This window comes from Primulina tabacum, chromosome 8 (assembly GCF_025594145.1).
Source record: "Primulina tabacum isolate GXHZ01 chromosome 8, ASM2559414v2, whole genome shotgun sequence".
In the NCBI taxonomy this organism is placed as follows: Eukaryota; Viridiplantae; Streptophyta; class Magnoliopsida; order Lamiales; family Gesneriaceae; genus Primulina; species Primulina tabacum.
Genome location: NC_134557.1, coordinates 16,152,692 through 16,161,818, shown reverse-complemented (window position 1 = coordinate 16,161,818; position 9,127 = coordinate 16,152,692).

Sequence of the window (9,127 nt, the reverse complement as noted above, 5' to 3'; positions counted from 1 at the left end):
TTAAGGAATGCTCCAGCTGTATTTATGGGTTTGATGAACCGTATATTTCAGAGATATCTTGATGACTTTGTGATTATCTTTATTGATGATATTCTGATTTATTCAAAGAATTTGACTGATCATGCTGAGCATTTGAGAACTGTATTGAAGATTCTGATAACTGAGAAATTGTATGCTAAGCTGTCTAAATATGAGTTTTGGCTGAGACAAGTGATATTTTTGGGACACATTATATCTGGAGATGATATTTCTGTTGATCCTAGCAAAGTTGAGGCTGTGATCAGTTGGCCTAGACCGACATCATTGCCAGAGATACGCAGTTTTATGGGTTTAGCAGGATACTATCGTCGATTTATTAAAGATTTTTTCAGTATTGCCAAGCCGATTACTCAGTTGACTTAGAAGAATGCACCGTTTGTTTGGTCAGAGGAGTGTGAATCCAGTTTTCTGGAGTTGAAGAAGAGATTGACCAGTGCTCCGGTGTTGACTACTCCATCAGGTACTGGTGATTTTGTTGTTTATTGTGATGCTTCTCACAGAGGAATAGGTTGTGTTTTGATGCAGCGAGGACATGTTATTGCTTATGCTTCGAGACAATTGAAACCACATGAAACTCGCTATCCGATTCATGATCTTGAATTGGCTGCCATCGTATTTTCATTGAATATATGGCATCACTACCTATACGGTGAGAAATTCGAAATTTATTCTGATCACAAGAGTCTGAAATATCTATTTTCACAGTCAAAATTGAATATGAGACAAAGTAGATGGCTTGATTTATTGAAAGATTTTGATTGTGAAATCAAATATTATCCGGGAAAATCAAGTGCAGCAGCTGATGCACTGAGTCGAAAGGTATGTTCTTTATCCTTATCGACGATTGGTGTTTCGAATTTGATTGAAGATTGCTGTCTTTCTGGATTGTTATTTGAGACCGATTGTCAACCTCTGAGACTTTATGCCATTCAAGTTGAACCCGAGTTGATTTTTCGAATTAAAGAAGCACAGAAAATTGTTCAGAATGTTCAGAACTCGATATTGATGGTCAGATCAGGGCATTAATCAGAATATCAGGTTCGTGATGATGTATTGTATGTGAATAATTGACTTGTTGTGCCAGATGTTTCAGATTTGAAACAGCAGATTTTGACATAAGCACACTGTAGTCGTTTGAGTATTCATCCTGGTGGCAGAAAAATGTACAATGATCTGAAGAAACAATTTTGGTGGAAACCGATGAAATCATACATTGCAGAGTTTGTATCCAAATGTTTGAATTGCCAACAGGTGAAAGCAGAAAGAAAGAAATCAGGAGGTCTGTTGCATAGCTAATCTATTCCAGAATGGAAATAGGATCACATTTCCATGGATTTTGTAACGAAGCTACCACGATCCTCCAGAGGTTGTGATGCAATTTGGGTCGTTATTGACAAATTGACCAAATCAGCATGTTTTATTCCGTACAAAATGACGTACAGACATGACCAGATGGCAGAGATTTATGTCAGAGAAGTGGTCAGATTGCATGGTGTGCCTAAGTCGATTGTATCAGATCGTGATCCTCGATTTACTTCGCACTTTTGGCACAGTTTGTAATAATCTCTAGGTACGAAATTACATTTGAGTACTGCATATCATCCTCAGACAGAAGGACAGTCAGAGCGGACTATCCAGACATTGTAGGATATGATGAGAGCTGTAGTGCTAGATTTTGGCACTAGTTGGCAAGATTCTTTGCTAGTTTGTGAATTCTCGTACAACAACAGCTCTCAGACGAGTATAGAGATGGCTCCGTTTGAAGCGTTGTACGGAAAGAAGCGCAGATCCCCTCTTTATTGGGATGAGATATCTGAGGTACCTGAACTTAGGCCTGATATGATTCGAGATATGACTGAGAAAGTGAAGCTGATTCAGCAGAGAATGAAGACAGCTCAAGATAGACATGCCAAATATTCAAATAGTTGACGTCAACTGTTAGAGTTTGAGCAAGGAGACAAGAGTATTCCTGAAGATTTCTCCTTTCAGAGGCATTGTCAGATTTGGCAAGAAAGGAAAATTGTCTCCACGTGTTATCTGTCCTTATGAGATTCTGGAGAAGATAGGTACTCGTGCCTATCGACTCGCCATTCCTCCTTCTCTATCTGGGATACATGATGTATTTCATGTATCTATGTTGAGGAAATATCTTCCTGATGCTTCTCATGTTCTTCAGCCAGACGAGGCAGAACTTGATGAAACTCTGAGTTATTTTCAGAAACCGATCCAGATTCTAGATCGTAAAGAAAAGCAGCTCAGAACGAAGACTATTTCGCTTGTGAAAGTGCAGTGGAGTCGTCATGACATCGAAGAAGCTACTTGGGAAACTGAATCAGATATGAGACAGAAGTTTCCAGAGTTATTTCATTGATGTGAGTTTCTTATTTAGCTTCTGTTATATATTCTTCCTTTATGTGATTTGATTGCCTGTGATTTCGGGGATGAAATCAGATCTTAGAGGGGAAGAATTGTAGTGCCCGAGATTTTATCATGTTAATCTGAGATTATTAATTGATAAATTGATGTGATTATAGAAGGACCACTCCGAGACCAGAATTGGAAATGCATGAGTATTGTATGTGTGAAATCCAGTAGGTATCGCGCACATGCACGGAGACGAGGCGCGCATATGCGCGAGACAAGGCGCGCATATGCGCGAGCATGTGAATCACCCGAGTGCTGAGACAGTAGGTCTCGCGCATATGCGCGGGGACAGGGCGCGCATATGCGCGAGCTGATGAATCCAGAATTGCCGAGACAGAGAGTCTCACGCATATGCGCCGGTGATGGTCGCGCATATGCGCGAGACGTGCAGCACAAAGATTAAGCCACTTGTTCTTGCCATGCAATAAAATGATAAACCTTCCTTCATTTCCTTGAATTTGACAGAAAAAGGAACCGAGACCCCAGGATAAAGCTTCAAGGTTTTCACATTTTAGAAATTTGATTTGTGCAAGATCCGACCGTCAGAATTTCAATCCGAGTTTGGTACCGTGCTCCTCTCGACAAGAGCTTCAAGAATATGTGAGTTTATTTTCTTTTCAGCATAGTTTGAAAATATATTGTTGGGAGAATCATAATTTGATCTATATTATGTGTTCCTGAGATTGTGGTAATTGTATAATCGAAATCGGGTTGAAGAACGGATACCGTATGAAATTGTTATCATTTTACAGATTTGATTTGATTGAGAATATACAAATTTGGTATTGGAATTGTGTTTATTGATCGATTATGAGTTGTTGAGATTGGTATCTGTTGATATTGTATTGCCGGTATCTCGAGATTGTGCTGTTATGCCGTCGAAACAGAATTAGATTGAGATTGATCAATTCATGTCTTGAATTGAGTTGTATATTGATGTTGTACTTCTCGAATGTCATTCCAGATTGGTATTGAAGATTTCAAAGACAGAACAAAGCCAAACCCCGAGAAAAGAAAGGTATAAATCAATGTTAAACCGGGAAGATACGACTCGAGTCAGAAATAACTTGAGTTTCCCAAAACCACATACTTTATTGTAATTGCTTTGATATTCGCAATTCATGAGATTGATATGCTTAGTCTATTGATTTATAGCGAAGCATGCAGAGAGTCTTTGGCAGATGTTCCATGTCTTTGGCAGAGGTGCCAAGTCACTAGACATTTGGTTTATATCGATGTTGCTTAGGAGTAGATCGACTCCTATTGTAGAGATTCGATATAGAAGGTCAAAGTCTGGGAATAAGAACGTACAACCATCTAGCTGGGAAGAGTAGGTGGGAGACTTGTTACGTTCTTATTCAAATCGGGATCCCTAGATAAGAGTCGAGTCAAGATTATGAGTTAAAGAGTTTGATTTATTGCTTTATTTGGATTTATGCTTTCGTTGACTACGATGCATATTGTTTTACAAATGTTATATGCTTTTGTATATGTTTATATGAACTGCATGTATACGTTGTTTATACTGGGAATATATTTCTCATCGGAGTTATCCTGTTGTTGTTGTGTTTGTATGTGTGCATGACAACAGGTGGGACAAGATCAGGATCGAGAAGAGGATGAGAGATCGAGATTAGACACGAGATCCGGGCCTAGAAGTAGAATTGAATTTCAACACTTGATATGTAGTTGTTGAATACTAGTTTGTATGGCTTTCTTTTGTACAAGACTTGTACTTTGGATCATGTTGCAGATATTAAACTTGATCTTGTAATTTGAATGAGATGAGACCTAACTTGTTATAGAAATTTGTACACTTGTTTATAAGGTCTTCAACATTTTAAAAAAAAAGTTACAACCCAATTTATTTAATTGATCCATTTAATCTTAATAATGATTGAAAAGAATGAGTTAGCGTCCGGGTCCCCACAAAAATCATGCCAACCTTTTTTGTTTCCACCGAAATTGCATGCATTATAATAATAAAAAAATCATTAATATATTTTCTAATCCATCCTTTACTTAATTAATTAGATTAATTAAGTTAACTTTGGATTCTAATTGCATGCCATGTATTAGACAATCTCTAATTTTAATGCATACATTTTGAGAATATTATGGATCAATATTATGGTATAATGAATATTTCCATATTACATAAATCAATATCATATTTTATAAAAATTTAATGGGTCATATTTTAACTCAATTAAAATATAATTAATTATTAAAGCCCATTTGAACTTTAATAAATTTTCATGATGAGCTTATACTCTTACAAGCCCATGATCCATGCTCTCATTACATTAATCTCATCATAATCCCAATCGACGATCCAATATCATTGATGTGACAATTCCAACTTGTTTGTTATTATGATGCTCACTTTAATTTCAAGTTCACCAATATCTAAATAAGGCAGATGTACTCATTTGAGTGTCATTAGCAGTCATGCTCTTAAAATTTCTATTAGTTTTTATAAAATTTATTTATAAGCTTATCGATTGATCATATCAAACTTATTTCTTATAAATTCCACTCATTGAATTTATTATCTCAACGGAAACAAGTAAAACAGTGCTTGTGTGACCCTCAATAGTTCAGGGATACAACTAGCCGTGGGTTCACAACTCTTTGTGATTCAGGACATAATCCTTTATACGGGCTTACCCTAATTAGCCCCATTCTATGTATCAACCATTGATCATGAGAATGTCAGAAATCATATTTCTAATTAAACCCATCGAATCATGGTAAGAGCGTCTAGTAGCATCACCCCATGATTTCCTAGGTATCACTGATAGTGCCTGCAAGAACCATTCGATTATGATTAACGTACAGTACGGTCCCTTCATCTCATATATCCCGATCAAATCTGTAACCATTGGTTCATCGAGGGTTGCATAATAATTTGATAACTATGTGACACATCTTTGAGAATAAATAGTGGCATCGGATGTACAATTGAAGAACTCCTTCTCTAACGTGCATCTCATACTCTGGCCAGATATTCCATGAACTATTATTACATCAGATCACATAGGATATCCATACTCGTAGGTGAGCGGTGAATCCCCGACTACAATGCACTGGCTCCTATATGTGTCGCAACTATACCCAACCTCGCCACCTGATGACTCTCCTGGAGCCGGTAAACGAGTCAAAGCACAGCCCTAGCATATAGAGCCTCAGTGTTTTCCCGGGTCGTAAGGACTAATGGTGTACAATCATAACCACGGACTTATCATCTCGATGAATGATAACCACTTGGAAAGTCCGAGGGAGGTTAGTTCTGTATAATCATCATATGACTACCCATCTGCATGTTTGGACATCTCTATGCCCTTACCAAGAAACGCGGTACACAACATCACATATGCTAGTCTCGAGCTCAAGCGACCATTATCCATATTTTAGGCGGCTGAATCGACTAGGAACGAATTTAGATTATACAGTGTTTACAAATGAGTTTCAACATCGAATTACGATTCATTTGTATTAAAGTATATTCAACGTCTTTATCTATGTTGATCACATGGGTATATATATATAAAGAAATAATAAACCATGAAATAATGAATAATATTAAAATAAAGATTGTTTATTACATCTGAGTCAATAAATTCCATAGCCAACAGTTGTCTTACAGGGCATATACTCTAACAAAAACGTGGTCGCCTACTGCAAATTCTAGCTCTCTTCGTCGCTTGTCGGCATAGCTTTTTTGTCGGCTTTCTGCACTCTTCATTCTATCTCGAATTTTGACTACTAGCTCCGTTGTTTGCTTGATCAAGTCCGGACCAAATTCTCCTCTTTCACCAACCTCGTCCCAATGTATGGGTGATCTACACTTCCTCCCATAAAGTGCCTCATACGGAGCCATCCCTATTGATGATTGATAGCTATTATTATAGGTAAACTCCACTAGTGGCAACATTTGTTCCCAACTTCCTTGAAAATCAATGACACAAGCTCGAAGTAGATCTTCCAATATTTGAATCACTCTTTCAGACTAACCATCAATTTGAGGATGGAATGATGTACTGAATAATAATTTAGTCCTTATCGCTACATGCAGACTCTTCCAGAAATATGATGTAAATCTCAAATCTCTATCAGAAACAATAGATACGGGAATCCCATGTAGACGAACTATCTTTTGAATATACAACTCGACATACTGTGTCATGACGAATGTCGTCTTGATAGGTAGAAAATGCGCTGATTTCGTAAGACAATCCACTATCACCCATATAGTATTAAACCCCTTGATAGTTCTCGGTAATCCCACAACAAAATCCATGGTGATATTTTCACATTTTCACTCGGGAATAGGAAGTGGCTTAAGTCTTCCCGCTAGCCTCTGATGCACGGCTTTAATTTGTTGACATCTCAAACACTCGGACACAAACATAGGATATCTCGCTTCATGCTCGGCCACCAATACAATAATTGAAGATCCTTGTACATCTTCGTGCTTCCAGGATGAATGGAATAGGGTGTGTCATGGGCTTCCTTCATAATGACCTCCCTCAAAGAATTGCCACTAGGAACCCACAGTCGATCTCGATAACAAACCATACCATCCACCTCAGTATACAGCTTATGGCCCTTGGCTTCATCTCTCACTCTCCGCTTTTGCAATTGCTCATCAGAAGACTGTTCTTCGCGGATTTTATCTCTCAAAGTCTACTGTACTATCATGGTGACAAGATTAGGGGCCCGCTGTAACCTCAAATCGTTGTATCTCAGACTGCAGAGGTTTCTGAAGTGATAATTGAGTAATAACTGTTGTATTCCTACTCAATGCGTCTGATACTAGATTAGCTTTTCCCATATGGTAGCTAATGTCACAGTCATAGCATTTTATCAACTCTAGCCATCTTATTTTCCTTATATTCAGCTCTTTTTGGTTGAAGAAGTATTTCATACTTTTATAGTCGGTGAAAATCCTGCACTTCTCCCCGTACAAATAATGTCTCCAAATCTTCAATGCAAATACCACTGCAGCATGCTCAGTATCATGAGTGGGGTAATTTTTCTCATGATCCTTCAACTGTCTCGACGCATAGGTTATAACTCGGTCATTTTACATCAGAACTGCACCCAAACCAAGTTTCGAGGCGTCGATGTAAAGAACATACTCTCCTTGTTCCGATGGCATTGATAAGACTGGTACTGAAATCAAAGCTTGCTTCAACTTGTCAAAACTCTCTTGGCACTCGGTTCCCCATATAAACTTTTCATTCTTCTTCGTCAAGGCGGCCATGGGTACCGCTATAGATGAGAATCCTCGAATAAAGTTTCGACAATAGCCAACTAGTCCCAAGAACTACGGATCTCGGTTACGCTCTTCGGTATGGGCCATTCTTTCACTGCTTCCACTTTGCTTGGATCAACCTCCACCCGATCTCTAGAAATGATGTGGCCTAAGAACGCCACCCTCTCAAACCAAAACTCACACTTACTGAACTTTGCATATAATTTCCTATCTTGCAGTACTTGCAATGTTGTCCTCAAGTGCCGACTATGCTACTTCTCTTTACTCTTCGAATAGATCAATATATGATTGATGAAGAATATAACAAATTGATCCAGATATGACAGAAATACCCGATTCATGAGATCCTTGAAGATCGCTGGCGCATTGGTCAACCCAAATGGCATGACCATAAACTCATAATGCCCATAACGAGTCCTAAAATCAGACTTATGAACATCAGACTCCTTCACTTTCAACTGATGGTATCCAGAACGAAGATCTATCTTTGAGAATACCGATTCTACTTGTAATTGATCAAATAAGTCTTCAATTCTTGGTAGAGAATATTTATTCTTGATAGTGACTCTATTCAACTCTCGATAATCCATAGAGAGTCGCATACTACCATCCTTCTTCTTCACAAACAATACTGGTGCACCCCACGAAGAACAACTAGAGCGAATAAAACCCTTGTCTAGCAGTTCTTGAATTTGATCTTTTAGTTCTTTCATTTCGGCAGGTGGTAGACGATAAGGTTTTTTAGTAATTGGTACAGTGTCCGGCATCAACTCAATAGAAAATTCCACCTCACGATCAGGTGGAATGCCAGAAATGTCCTCAAGAAAGACACTAGGAAAGTCTCTGACGATATCAACATCCTCTAGCTTCTTACTGATAGGGGCATGTGCTGTAGTGACACATGCTAGAAAAGCTTGGCAACCTCATCTCATAAATTCATCGCGCACATACAAGAGATAATGTGCAGCATTTGCTTGTTCCTCGTCGCCTCAAAGACAAAATATTTCCCATTTGGCGGTCGAATAGACACTGACCTCTGTCGAAAATCTATCGAAGATCCATTAAATTATAATCAATCCATGCCAAGTATAATATCGAATTCAGGCATAGGGAATACGATGAGATCTGCTTGAAACACATCTTTTTATAAACGAAGCTCCAGATTTTTCACAATGCTCGGAGAGACAATTTGATCACCGGAAGGAATACAAACTTTGAAACTCAATCCCATAACAGTCGCTTGAAAAGTCTCGGATATGAAAGAGTGATAGCTCTCGAATCCAACAATGCATAAGTAGCTACACCTCATGCGGTCAGCATCTACCATTTTCAGATAGCGAAAGTGCACCTCGAGTGATCGAATGCAACCCTCAGCAGCAAATG